Source organism: Euprymna scolopes, chromosome 5, assembly GCF_053919585.1.
Source record: "Euprymna scolopes isolate OS-2025 chromosome 5, ASM5391958v1, whole genome shotgun sequence".
Taxonomy (NCBI): domain Eukaryota; kingdom Metazoa; phylum Mollusca; class Cephalopoda; order Sepiida; family Sepiolidae; genus Euprymna; species Euprymna scolopes.
Window position 1 is genome coordinate 33,161,601 of NC_136486.1, and position 15,060 is coordinate 33,176,660.

Consider the following 15,060-nt stretch of genomic DNA (forward strand, 5'->3'; position numbering starts at 1 on the left):
TGTAACTTTTTTTTATTTTATTTTATTACTAGCAGGGGTGCCCGGCGTTGCTCGGGTGTTTGGAGGTGTATGCTGTGCAAAAAAAGCAAAAAAAAAACAAAAAAAATGGTTAATTTTTTAAAACTTTGACCCCTATTATGTCCCCTTAAAATTTATTGTTTCGGGCTCAAATCACTTTATTAAGTTAGATCCATGTTCAAGGAACATAAATCTAAAATTTCAAGTGTCTAGACCCAAAATTGTCGGAGGAGTTTGGTAGAGTTCTTAAAGGTCAAATCGTTGAAATTTGACCCCTTAAGAGCCAAATTTCTGGCTGACACCCGTCACATCGATTTTCCCAAATCTCAGTACCCGGTATTTCAAATTTCGAGTCTATAGACTAAAAATTGACAGAGTTATTGCGTAGGGAAATGTACACAGACAGACACACAGACAGGCAGACAGACAGACAGACAGACAGACAGACACGTTCACTTTTATAGATATATAGATAGATTGTAATTTAATATGCATTAATTTGCCCTCAAAATGCCGTAATAAAAAAGACCGAAAGTCGAGAGAGCCAGAGAGCCGAGTTCTGAGAACCGGACTGGACAAGTCGGAATTTACAATGACGTTCCAATGCTGACAAGAATCCATTTTTTTTTTTTTTTTTAATTATAATTATATTTAATTAATTATAAGTTATTTTGGTATGAAATATAAAATCAATGCGACCGGGAAAAGGGGAAATATTAAACGATTCGCGTTGAACTTTGAAAATTGAAAGCATCGAGAAATGGAAAGTGAAATGTGATTCGAGTTAGACATTAATCAAATCTTCGTTGTATAATTTGAGGATTACGACTCGACTGACTTTTTTTTTTTTTTTTTTAGAAGCTACCAGTGTTTAGGAAGCTGGTATTGACTAGCAGTATTTTTTTAGATGTAAGTATTGTCTAACAGTGTTTGAGAGGCTAGTAAAGCCTAGCGGTGTTTAAGAGACTAGGAGTGTAGCGCCGTAGCGATGTTTGAAGTTGATGTTATTATCGATCTTGGCACGGCGTTATGAGATTATCTTTAAGGATCAGGGAGGGATATAGTTTGATATTCATTAATTTTCATGTCTACGCGGCTTCACCCCCAAAAACGAAGTAAAAAAAAAAAAAAAAAAAAAAAAAACCTGAAGTCGAGAGAGCCGGAGAGTTGAGTTCTGAGAACCGAACTGAACAAGTCGAAATTTAAAATGTCGTTCGAATGTTGACAAAAATCTTTCTTTCTTTTTTTTTATTTTTTAAATTATAATTATTCTTTTTAATTTCTTTGAAAACAAAGCTTTCCTTTCCAAGAGATTCTGTTTTATTATTTGAGTAAAAACAGCCCTCTCAGAAGATTTGTGGAAAACTTCTCCCGTCACGTTTCAGAATTAAAAAAAAAATTTAATTCGATAAATGTTCAGAAAATTAATGATTGTTATCATATTACTTTTGTCCATTCGTTTGTTTTTAACTAAAAATTAAACGAAAGTTTGATATTTTCAAATAGTCTTCTTGATTAGTCACCCCCCCTCTTTTCTGAAAAGAATTATTCAAAAACGAAATCAAATACAATAGGCACCGCCAAAAATGGCCGCAAAATCAAGTTGTTGTTGTTTTTTAAAACTAAATTACATTTATTAAAATCCATTATTTCTGAGTAACTTTTTTTTTCCAGAAAGATAAAACCCTGAATTTTATCATATAGAAAACAGAATAATGTAAAACTTTTTCTACTATTTTTAATAAAATTTTAAATATTAAATTTTCCCAAAAAGTTAACAATTGACATTTTTTGTCTTGCACAAAAAACGTACTTAAATATTTAAAAAAAAAAAGGTTTTTGAAATGATTAATTAATTTATTTATTGTCTAACTAAGATTTAGGATGATTTACTAAGAGAATATGCAAAAATATTATAATATAAGTACCTGAATTTCAAATAATTCCACTTATTCATATAGGTAACCAGATATTTCGCGTCGACGTAGAGTCTATATCGACTCTGTTTATGTTTTGCGTTTGATAAGAAGAAAACTATGGAAGACCAAACAGGCCAAAAAAATTTATTTTTCAGTGACGAAAATTTCAATGTATTATTAAGCTGAGGCTGGCCAGTACCAGATGGGTGACCATTTGTATGAGTTTGGTTTTTAATGTGTATGTGTGTTGGGGCCAGGCTCCCCAAAATGGGGGGGGGGGCAATTTAAAGCAGAATAAAAAAAAAATTATTTCAGCGCGTTTGGTCCACCGTAGTCGAAAGGCGGCAAACGTTTTCAAACGGGATCGAAAAAAATGATGCTATTTTTAACACAAAGGGCACAATATTTATCGAATTTTTTTTTTGTATCAATTCTTCAAAGCATGCCCTGTTTAATAATGGTCATGCAATATTCGGCTCGCTAAAAAAAAAATTGTTAATTTATTTATCAAAAATTTTAAAATGGCTTTTTTCGTATAAATATTAAAAAAAATTTTTTTTTTGTTTTGCTTAACTTAAATTAATTATTTTACTTAACATATTCACCGAATTTCACACTTCAAAACTCAAAAGTGGGATAATTAAACACAATCGAAGTTCTGATATTCAGACGTCAAAATAAGGTATGCAAACAATTTTTTTTTTTTTTTAAATCTATAATTCTGTCCCTTACAACAACACAATATGTTTTGTTCAGTTTCAGATGATTATTTTAAGCATATTTGTTCCCACTTCAAAACAAGGGGGGGGTTTTGTAAGCAAAAAAGAAAATATATATATAAATATCGTTTATGAAAAATAAGTACACTGTTATAAAGTTCATTCTTCTCCTAATAATCGCTGAAAATTTCGTATTGATCGGATAATTACCTGATTTTTGGTAGATTTTTAAAAAGACGGTCCGTCAAAAAGTACTGACCTGCCCCCCCCCCCCAGTTTTGGCGGTGCCCAAAATACAATAACCAAAATGCACAAACGTCAAATAAGAGTTATACGAGGCGTAACTTTGAAACAAACTTTCTGGCGCGTTTGACTATTTGTCATCCGAAGACGTTAAAACTTTTCAATAAACTTTGCTCATTAAAAGGATATTTAACATTTCTGTAAAATTGTTGATATATACAGGTACCTTTGATACGTTTCCAGACTTTTTCGTACATGCATTTTAAATTGTCGTAGACTCTTGAAAATGCAGTATGTTATTGTTGACTGACCAATCTTTATGATTTCAGATTCAAATGAACAGCTACAACAGAGATTGGAAGTCACTCTATTAAAACCTGATTGTCACAGCTGGTGAATTTTAAAAATGCAATCTGGACGTCAGGACACTTTAGAATAGTGGTTTTCAAACTTTTTTTTTGGAGAACAATATGTGGTAAAATTCTGTTCTAAACTTGGGAAAAAATCCACAGAAACATATGGGATATTTTAAACTGCTTTTTGGACGACCTTGCATGAATCGAGAGAGGCATAAGTGATTCAAGGAAGGCAGTGAGTCTGTGAATGATGATGACAGGTGGGGGAGAAGCAAGAAAATCGGAATACTAAAGTTAATTGGATAAATTAGGAATTTCATGGATAAGAATCGTCGTGTGTCTATAGAGACAATAAATGCATAGTTTGATGTCGGTGTGGGAACTGTACACACAATTATCCGCGAGGAACTGAATATGCGGAAGATTTGCACGAATGCACCAGTCCACAACTCCATCCTTGTCAGAGACTATTTGACCCAGATAGGCATCAAAACAGTTCCTCGCCCTCCCTATAGTCCAGACCTTGCTCCCTGTGACTTTTGGTTATTCCCTAAGCTCAAGGAAAACCTTAGAAACTGTCGTCATGAAACAATTGAGGAGAGGTTTTGACAAGAATCGTTGATACGTCACATGAGGACTTCCACGGGGCCCTCGAGTAGTTTTTAGAATAGTACAAAATGTTCATTGCAGCTGGAGGCGATCACCTTGAAGAGGACTAGAGTTTAATGTGTGTACTATCAGTAAAAGCGCCCATACGAAAAAAAAGTTTGGAAACGTATTGAAGGCTCCTTGTATATAAATATATTTTATTTTATTCATTGGTTTTCTCGTTTTCATTCTCCAAATCCTGTTGAGTTAGCACTTGCTAACTGGTGACCCATTTATAGCATTCATGTTTTTATTCATCTTTTTCATTCGCTAATTTAACTACGTTTATAGTAATTGTGAGCAGTGTTCTTTGCATTTTTCAAATAAGACATTGTTATTAAAATACACTAGTTAGTTTATGTGTGTGCGTTCGTGGCGGGTGGCCCGAGTTTACTTTCTGTGTAGTGTAGTTGTCAGTGGAGGGAAAACAGCGGGCTTAAAGGAATTTAAGCGTCGGTATTTCTTGGATGGATACTATTGATGCTGAGAGTCACAGGTGCCGCCCGAAAAAATGATTTCCTTGACCAAGTCAATGTTTTTTATACGTTTGTTTAGTCTGTACGAGACTTTTTCAAGCCTCAAACAAAAACACACATTCACATTTCAAGCGATATTGCTTGTCACATACACACGCGCACACAAACATACGCGCCCACGTCCACACACATACATATATTCACGTTCGCGTACATACACTCACATTCACGTGTATATACACACACGCTAACGTACACACATGTACTCACACACGCGCACACGAACGCACACATGGACGACGTCACTTCCGCTTTCAAAGGAAATCCACACATGCGCAAAGATCACCGGAAACAAGTATAAAACAGAGAGCAACAACCGGCTTCTTTCTTTTTCGAGATTAGCCTCCTAGGTGGTTGGTCGGCGCGCTAGCCGCCGCCATTTCGGCAGGCGCGTGCACACGCGTACCAACAGACTGTATGTACACCTTCTCACTCTTTCTCTTTTTATCTGCTACTGGTCCCTGAGAACACCTTCGCGTAGCTGACTGCTAACTGACGTCAACTCTCCATTCTTTGTCTTTGTCTACACGCTTGACTATCATTCTCATTTTCATTACGTTACTCCTTTTCTCTTCCCACGCGCGAACAAACGATAGTGACCCGAACTTGAGATGAACACACATTTCCTTTTCTTTCTACAACACCAGTCCCGCAACGAACATTGGTTACACACGCGCGAACATGAACACATGTTATAACTAAAATGTTCATTCTTTCAACAGTAAATAAACGACGTTTATCTTATCCATCAATTGAGTCTTTGTATCCTTCAATTCCATTCGTTTCATTATTTTCTTGTAGCGAGCTAGGGTATTATTATATCCTGGTCCGCAACAAGTCTTTGCGACGGTCTTTATTGGTTGGAAAGTAGTGAGTTAACACGCTACTGTTAAAACTCAGACTTTGATTTGGAAGTGGAGGAAAGCGCATCGAAACAAAGGTGGGAAAGAAAGAGTAGAGCTATTCGAGTCCTATTTGCTTCTTAGCGTTCGTCCCGATCGCGTTTCAATTTCACTACACGCTTCCACACACGTGAGTGCGTCTACCCGTGTCTCAACAAACATTGCCGTGAAACGTGAAACACTCGGCGACGCATAAAATATAACACGTGACAAAAGTTTACCATGAATGATACTTACAAAAAGGAAATGTATATTATTTTCAGCGATATCATGAAACTGGTTTTCTTTAACGCTGTATGCAGGTAGATTGTGTTTATACTAAAGTATGAACAATGGAGGTTATATATCACATATGTAAAAAAAGAAAAGAAGGTTTATATTAGGTAACAATAAACCGTCCATGCTTCCGTTCAGTCTTGAAATACAAAGGATACCCCTAAGGGGCAGTAGCACGTGTAATTGTGAAGCAAGGGTTGCGCAATATCCAACCACACCTCTCCTGAATCGGCACTGTTTGACTCCAGTGGCAAGGAGAAGACCAGAACGACTGGAAACAATGTCGAGATAAGCGGAAAGCACATACAGAACCTGAAAGTCCCAAATGGTCACCCATTTAGTACTGACCAAGTTCAACGTTGCTTAACTTCGGTGATCCAGCGAGAACCGGTGTGTCAACGTGATTAACCACGTGGATATATATTACAAGCTGTATTTATATGGCGTTGCCCGGGTCGAATAGTCTTAAAATGCACCCAGTAGTAAGGCCGCATTTTGGGTCTGTAGGAAAGACACCAAAGGATGGTGTCTAGCGAAAATGTGTGTATGAGGACACTTGTCAACCTGTATACTCAATGAATTTTTATCTACAGACTTGAAATTTGGTATATAGGGTATTCAGACACGTGGAAAACTTTTCTATCGGTTTTTATCCGGAACAATAGGCTCTGCTGTGGGTTTAAAAAATTTTAATTATCGGATATTTATCTGTTTGTCAACTGTTTCACAACCGCGCATGCGCAGTCCTGAAACATGAGAGCATACTAATGTTAAGAATAAATAGGTTTGAAAACACTTTTTATAAAGATCGTGGCAAGCTGATCTAATGGTTATCGTATTTGACTCGCTGTCTTTAGGTTTTGGTTTCGATCTTAGCTCGAATATTTTATGTTTTTTTTTTACTAACAAGAAGTGAAATATTTAATTAATTAGAATTCTTATAGAGCTGAGAAATTTTTATTATTTATTCATTTTTTTTTTATTACGGATTATTATCCTCATCTTTTAGTTGTTTCACGGCGTTTCGGCCAACTATTCTTCTGGCCTTCGTCAGGTGGTTAACCGCGACGGGATAGGAATGCTGAACCTCCTAACTGCATCCTCGCCAATTACTGCCATCCATAGTTGTCGTCTCATCACGTTTTGTCCTTCATTGCTCTTGGTGCAGTGAATAGAGACGTTGAATTTCTACGGCTCCAGGTGAGCATTGTCAGAAGATAGTGGTTTTAATTCTACCCAAAGCCAGCCAGAGACTTGGTTGGACAACAACTATAGAAGGCGATAATTGCCGAGGATGCAATTACGAGATTCGACGTTCCTATCTCGTCGCGTTTAACCACGTGACGAAGGCTAGAAAATGATGATAATAGTCCGCAATGAATAAATGGATAAAAAGTGAACTTTTTAGGGGGGGGGAACATAATACTCACACATTTTTTACTTCATTTTTTTTTTTTTTTTTTTTTTAAGAAATTTTACGTTTGTTTAATACCTGCGGTATTTCTGTTTATGATAAATAAGAAATCTGCATTAAATAAAATATAATATTTATGCGTTACTTCCAGTGGCAACGCCGGGTGTCCTGCTAGCATATACTAATTTCGAAGTGCAAAGGAAGCGGTTTTAGTTCGGGCAATTCCAAATAATCTTTCTACATAAGAAGTCGTTTGTTTTTATAGTGGGTTGATGTTGTGTGGGTCGTGCGAATGCTTCAATTTTAATTCTCTTTGTGCGCAAGTATAAATCTCTGAGAGAATGATTTAATGAATGGACAACATTTTTGTCTTAAATAAATGAGCAACATTTTTATGTGTATTTTCTTCCTTCTTTTTCTTTTGTTTTGGCTTTTTAGTTTTTATGCTTTTTGCCTTTTTTTTTACATATTTGTTTTTTTATTTTTTATTTGCTTTTTTTATATATTTGTTTTGTGTTTGTTTTACTGATTTGTTTATATATATATATATATATATATATATATATATATATATATATATATATATATATATATATATAAAATGCATGCTATTGTTTCTGTTGTCTTTATTTTACCGTCATCCTGTGACAAGATGTTATGCAACTCGAGTTAAAACCGCAAAGACCAGGCTTCTCAAACTTTTTTATTTCCATGAACCACAATGAACCACAAATTATACAAGGCCTTTAAGTAGCAAGCAATTAAATTTTTTAATATAGAATTATTCGGACTATTGTTCTCATCTTCAAGGTTATTTTCACAGTCTGCTTCCCACGCAAAAAAATAAAATTTTAACGTTCGTTTTTCTATTTTCTTTTTTTGTTTTTTCCAATTTTTACATTTAACATCGTTCGTTTGCCTTACGTTCGTTTTTTTGTTGTTGTTTTTTTTTAAATATTTACTTCGTTTATTCTTATGTTTTGATTAACACCCCCCCCCACCCCGCCCGAGCACACACATCTCCAAACACCCGGGCAATGCCGGGTACCCCACCGCTGGTCTATAATAAATCTCACCGGTCTAAATGTATGTATGTATGTATGTAGTATGGCATAATCACGTTCCCGTCAGACCACCGAAGTTAAGCAACATTGAGCCAGATGGGTGACCATTTGGGAATTCTGGATGTGCTTTCCGCTTGATGTACTTTCCGCTTATCTCGGCATTGTTTCCAGTCGTCCTGAACCTCCACTTGTCATTGGTATTCAACAATGTCGGCTCAGGAGAGGTGTGGTTGGAACTTGCACAAATCATTCCACAAAAATTTCACGCACGGCACTCTTACCGTGGATATTAATTTATGTATGTACGTATGTATGTATGTATGTATGCCCAAAACTTTCGACCGAGGCGATGGATTTTCACGATATCGGAATCGTTTTGAAACCCAACACTTTGGACGACAAGTATTGAAAAATTGGCTAAAAATATTAATTCCTTCACCCTCAACTGGGAACTTTTTTACAAGAAGGTGTTGCTTTTTTCGCCGATATTTTCGAAAGATCGCATTTTTTCAATTGAATAGCCTTAATTTAAACCTTTACCACTTCTGGTTTGGCAATGGACGCAATGGTAAAAACGTTACTTTTTTTTCTTTTTTTCACAGTCTTTTCCTCCTTCACGGTATGGGTTCGATCCTGCCTGCCTACAAGCAATTTTAAAAAATTTTTATTTTGCTCAACACACACCTCCAAACACCCGAGTTATGCTGGGCACTCAGGCTAGTAGATTATATCGGAACAAATTATAAATTGTATCCCATTTAACCAAGCCATATGCTTGTGTGTCTGTCTCGATTTTTTGTAAACTGCATCTCGTCCAAGACACCAGATCACAGAGCTGCACGAGGCGGATCAAATAAATGTATATTTTGTGAATCGTTATTTTATAAGTTTTTACCTGGTAAAAATAGCTGTTAAGGGGTCAAATTTTTTAAAAATTGCAACTTGTCAGGCAATAGTCGACTTAATATGCTCTTGTAAGCTTTCGTAAATATAGTTATACATTATAGTTGGTTCATTTTTAACCAGTTTTTATCCATCTGATGATAGTTCACACAGTAACGACTAAGATTGGTGCACTGTGTTTTAGTTTCAATTCTACCTAATGCCACCCAAGCCATTTTGTTTTTTAACTTTTGAAATTATTACTAAGCGCTAAGATATTCACATAGTGTGCAAAGGAGAAGCTGAATTAGTTGCGTTTGAGTGTGCGTTTGGTTTGATTGTTTTTGTTGTTGTTGTTGTTGTTGTTTTTATTGAGCTGTCATTTCATTTAATAGTTTCAGTTTTAGGGTTAGAGGTGTTGGAGAAAGTGAGTGTGAATAACACAAGTAGGCCATCATCTGACTCTTTTTCCTCAGAAATGTGGCATTAGAAACGCCCACCGTAAATGAGTGCAGGGTCCGTTTCCTTGCAAGACTACAAACATCCTGATATTATACAACTGATTGCAGAGAAGCCACTCTAAGCGCTATCAAAGAGCTAGGGCTTCTGTACTGTCAGTCAGAATATAGCAGTCAGATAAACTCTCAAGCCAATACCCTCAAACCTGCCAGACAAGGGCCGTCCAGTCCAATCGTGTAAACATATGTGTAGCAACTGGGAGAGGAGGTCGATCGAGGAATTGGTTAGTTAATGGAAGATCATCCAACGATACCTGTAATGTAAATAATAGGGTATGAACGAAGTGTCTGCAATATGCGACAATCAAGCATCCTTAAGATACCCGGTTTTAGACGAAAGGAATGAACCAGAAGTGGAGAATTGCATTTAAGGTCCTAGTCAGGAAACAAGGACAAAAAATGGGTGTCTTTGCTGAGTCTTTCTGATCACACCTCTGAACCTAGCTAATAGGCAAAGAAGGAGTATGGAAGCCGGGCAACAGACAGAGCCTATCTACTCCTTAAACAGTTTAGGTTTGCAAACCAGTAATATGCTCTAGAAAGTTGTCGACCAGGATTACGTTGAGGTGATACCAGTGCTACAAGTTCGTCAGAGCACATTTCATTAAAGTACTTGTAAAACAAGCACAAGGTTCAAAATTGTGGTGATGAGACAGGGGTTGAAGTTTGATTGACAGTGAAATTTTATTAGATTGGAGACTCTTTTTGGACTCTGTCCAATAGAAAGCCTCGTCCAGTCCCGAGCAACATCGGCTTTTCCTGCTAGTTACAGATAAGAAAAAAGTAGCCAATGAAATAACAGTAGAATTTAGCCAAAATTCCTCAACTAATCACTGCTGCTTCAAATTTCAAGAATATTGCAGAGCAAGAAAAACTTAAATTCACATGCAACAACAAAGAGCATTACAACACCCGTTTCACTATCACAGAATTGAAATGTTCAACAACAACAACAACAACAACAACAACAGCTATTGGCCCAGATAAAATTCCCTACCAGTTTCTGAAACAGCTAACCCTAACCCTTACGCCTACTGATATTAAATGACTTGTAATGCACAAATTTCGAAAATCGTAGCTAGAATGTATCATCACCCCAGTTCCCATACTTGGTAAGGCTATTCTAGCCCAGTAATCACTTCATTGCTATAATAAGTTGCATGTGTTAACTAATATAAAGAATAACTAAAGTGAAAGTGGTATTGTACATCATCATCATCATCATCATCATCATCAGTTTAATGTCCGTTTTACATGCTACCATCATGCGATGGATGGCTTTAATAAATTGATTTCAAAAGGCATCTATTTAGCCCTTTTTTCCTCGGGTCTATCCGTATCACTTTCTCCCATGTCTTTTCTATTCTCCCATGTCTTTTCTAGCCTTTCCTTTTGAACTAGACCTGCTACCTCAACTGTTCAACATCTATTAACCCAAGAACTCTCATCCAATCTTTCAACATGGCCTTCCTCTTCAACATGTGTTTCATTTACGAATCAAAATATTCTCGCCATTTCTTTCACCATCACACCTATTTTTACTGGCTGACATCCATTGGATTGCTTTATGAAATTGACTTCCCAACTACCACACCTCTGGCCAGGTCTCTATTTAACCCACCCTTTACCTAAAGTCCATTCTTATCATTTCCTCTGAAGTTTTCTCTAGCCTTCCCCTGTGAACTAACTAACCTAGCTACCTCAACTGTTCTACATCTACCAACCCAAAAACTCACATCCATTCTTTCAACGTGGCCATACTATCAGCATCTACTCTTCTGCACCTATCTTCCTATTCTGTTCAGATTTAATCTTTTTCTGAGCTCACAGATCTGTTTAAGATTAACATTACGTACCTATAATATTATTCTCATATCATTTCTAACGATTGATGGTCAGCAACGAAAAGTAAAACATACACCCTGCTAAAGCCTGGTGAATTTCAAAAATGTAATCTGAACGTGAGACCAGTTTAGAAGAACGATATACATTAAAATTCTGTTTGAAGCTTGGAAAAATGCCACAGAAACGTGTGGAATGCTTTAGACTGCTTTTGGACCATCTCGCATGAATCGAGCATCAGTTTTTGAGTGGCATAAGAGAGTTAAGGAAGGCACAAAGATTGTGAAGGATGATGAGAGATGTGGGAGGAGTACAAAAGTCAGAACGCCAGAGTTGACTGGCCAAATAAAGAATTTCATGGATAAGGACCGTTGTGTGTCTATCGAGACAATAAGTACACAGTTTGATGTTTCCATTTACTTGTCTTCCCACGAAACTTTGACTACAAATTAGACACAAGGTCGGGTTTTAATGCAGGGAAAATCCACCTCGCCAAAAAGGGGCACTCTGGATCAGAAGAAAAATTAAAATTCTCTCAGTCATAAAGAATTTCTCCTCCACTGATCGAGGACAGAAAAGGTGAAGTGAACAGATACTACACTGTGATTTTAGCCCGAAGACCAAGAGTGTTTGATGTTAGTGTGGGAACTGTGCCCACAATTATTCGCAAGGAACTGATGATGCAGGAGATTTGTGCCAAGTTTGTCCCAATGCACCCGTCCACAATGCCATGCTTGTTACAGATTATTAGACCAAAATGGGCATCAAGACAGTTCCTCATCCTCCCTATTGTCAAGACCTTGCTCCCTGTGACTTTTGATAATTCCCTAAGCTCAAGGAAAACTATGAGACAATTGAGAGAGAGGCTGTAATGAGGATCATTGATACACTCACGCAAGAGGACTTCCATTGGGTCTTCTAGAAGTTGTTGGAACGAGACGACAAGTGCATTGCAACCGGAGGAGATTACTTCGAAGGAGACTAGAGTTTTATCTTTGTACTATCAATAAAAGTGCCCATATGAAAAAGTCTGGAAACTTATTTAAGGTACCTATGATGAATAAATTTATTGAAGGCACCTACGATGAATAAATTTTCATAGCAGTAAATGACCTATAAGGATCAATATACCGTTCATCATCACCAGAGAGTGTTCAATTTCATTCCAATATAAACCAAAAAAAAAAATCAGTCTTTACTCGACGTATAACTATATATGACTGTGGAACTCTATTTACTAGTGATAGGACGATTCCAATATTTTTCCTGATTCCGATACAATTACTGATTCTGTACTAAATTCCCGATTCCAATACAATTACTGATTCCGATTCTTTATAAATCTCTAAATATTTAACCATAAAAGTGTTATTTTGTCCGATTATTGTAAAAACACACCTTAAATGTGTCTATATTTTCTCAAACGTAAAAATACACTTGTGATGAGGTGATCTAGCGATTTTAGTCTTACTGGAAGTTTGAATCAATAAATATTTATTATTTTATTCTTACTACAAGCAGTGGAAGATGTTTCTTAAACCAAAACCAAATAAATAAAGATAATTTAAAGAATCGGGTTTGGCATCAGAAAATAGGCTCAAATTTTTCCGCATTCCAATACCCCAAAAAACTCTGATTTTCCTGATTCCGATTAATCGTCCCAACACTACTATTTACCCGCTCTATGGTAACCCTCTAAAATTCAGAAAGAGACTAAACAGATGCTAGACCTTGCCTATCTATCTCTCTTAGATATATAATATATACCCACTTACTTGAAGATAAACACACACACATATATATATATATATATATATATATAAAACTACTTAATTTACTCACATAAATTAATATACGAAAGTATAAATTTATGCATAAACTTAAAGTATTTACTTCAACAGTGCTCAATACGTAGGTAGAGCTCGTTAGTAATTTATAAAATATATATGGCAATTAAGCTACACATAATATTCCACGTTTCATCCACTCTAGGATTCTTCAAGCTTATGCATAAGCCTGAAGAATCCTAGAGTGGATGAAACACGGAATATTCAGTGTAACTTAATCGCCATATATATTTTATAACTTACTTTATATATATATATATATATATATATATATATATATATATATATTAAAAAGAAGACCTGACATTTCCCGGGAGTGAATTACAATGAACGAATGTTCTATACTTCCAATACTTTTATTGCCATCGAAATGGGTAAAATTGCCCATGTTTCAATTTAATCGATTGATTGCCGTCTCTAGTCAGGGACCGACCATGGTACACTAGGAGGAACCTTCACATACCTTCCTGCAGTGACTTAGTCCACAAAACATTATAGTCTACATTGCACTCTAGAAAACCTACAGTTGATTTTATAAAATTATTTTTATATAATGGCTTGAATAAAAGTTTAAAATGCAGGAGTTAAGTATCCTGGTTCAGTTGTGCTCCAAACAGAAACAGTTATTTCGAACGTGCCGCTGTCTTATCAAAAAATATACTATTAATTTGCTAGGTTCGGCCCTTCGGCTTGTGTGCTGATAAATATTCTAAAACGCATTTGTAATGTTCGACTGAATTAGAGTTACTTTTGGTCAAACACGGACTGTTCCTTCTTTAATCAGATTTTTTTAATTATTGATTTTTGATAATTAACAGGGGCATTCCAATAAAAAAAAACTATCGAAGAACACTCTCAGATACATAAAAAGCATTCGTGTGAAATTAAAAAAGTCAGCCCAGCTAGAAGCAGATGTATTTTCGGATTTTTTATGAAGTATTTCTTACACATGTTTCATTAAATAATGGATTCCCACCAAGCAACTCATCAGAGATAAAAATATATTCCTTAGAAAAAAAGGTGCAAAGTTATGTGCAGGGTGGTCGCTAGAAAAGCGGGAAATTTGAAGGTCAGATTAGATCATGAATAAAATGCTTCAATTCAGTTTCTTCGGCAATCTACTCCTGATAGCATTGCACCGAAAGATTGGCCCCTAAAAAGTTCAGACTTAAATGTCATGGATTACTGTGCTTGGAGCTTGTTATTAATAGAGACGGAGAACACGCGACGTGACATACACTCTATTGATGACTTTAAAACGTGCTTGGCAAGAGCTTGGAATGATATCCCACAAGTTGCCCTTCAAAACGCCACACGAGCTGTGATTTCTCGGTTAAGACGCTGCAGTGAAGTGCACGGGCGACATTTTGAGTATCTATAAATATAATATAACATTTGTCTTTAAAAAAAACATTGTAAAACTTATTCTTTGTAAAAATAAATCGTTGTTGACAAATTTCCCGCTTTTTTAGCGATTGAATTTTTTATCGCAAACAATCCCAGAATATTATGTTTCTGAATTTTGACATGAAGGTTGATAATATTAGGTGATTGTTATTATGTTTTTTTTGGACTACTGCTCTCATCATAGGTGTTGGGAGGTGAAGGTGGTTCAATGGTTAATGACACAGACTGACAACCTGAGTATTTCATGTTCGAACCCAGTTCGTTTCACAAAAATCACTTTTACTTAAAATGTTGGCAACCTTCTCATAGTCTCTCCCGTAAGTACCCAATGTCTTCTAGAAAGAATTCTGATTGCAAAAGTATCGGGGAAACCAATGCCAACAATATAATCTTCATATCTATACGATATGGTGATAATCTTAGGTGTTGTTCTTGCAGTAATTAAAACAATCTAAATTGTTATGTACGT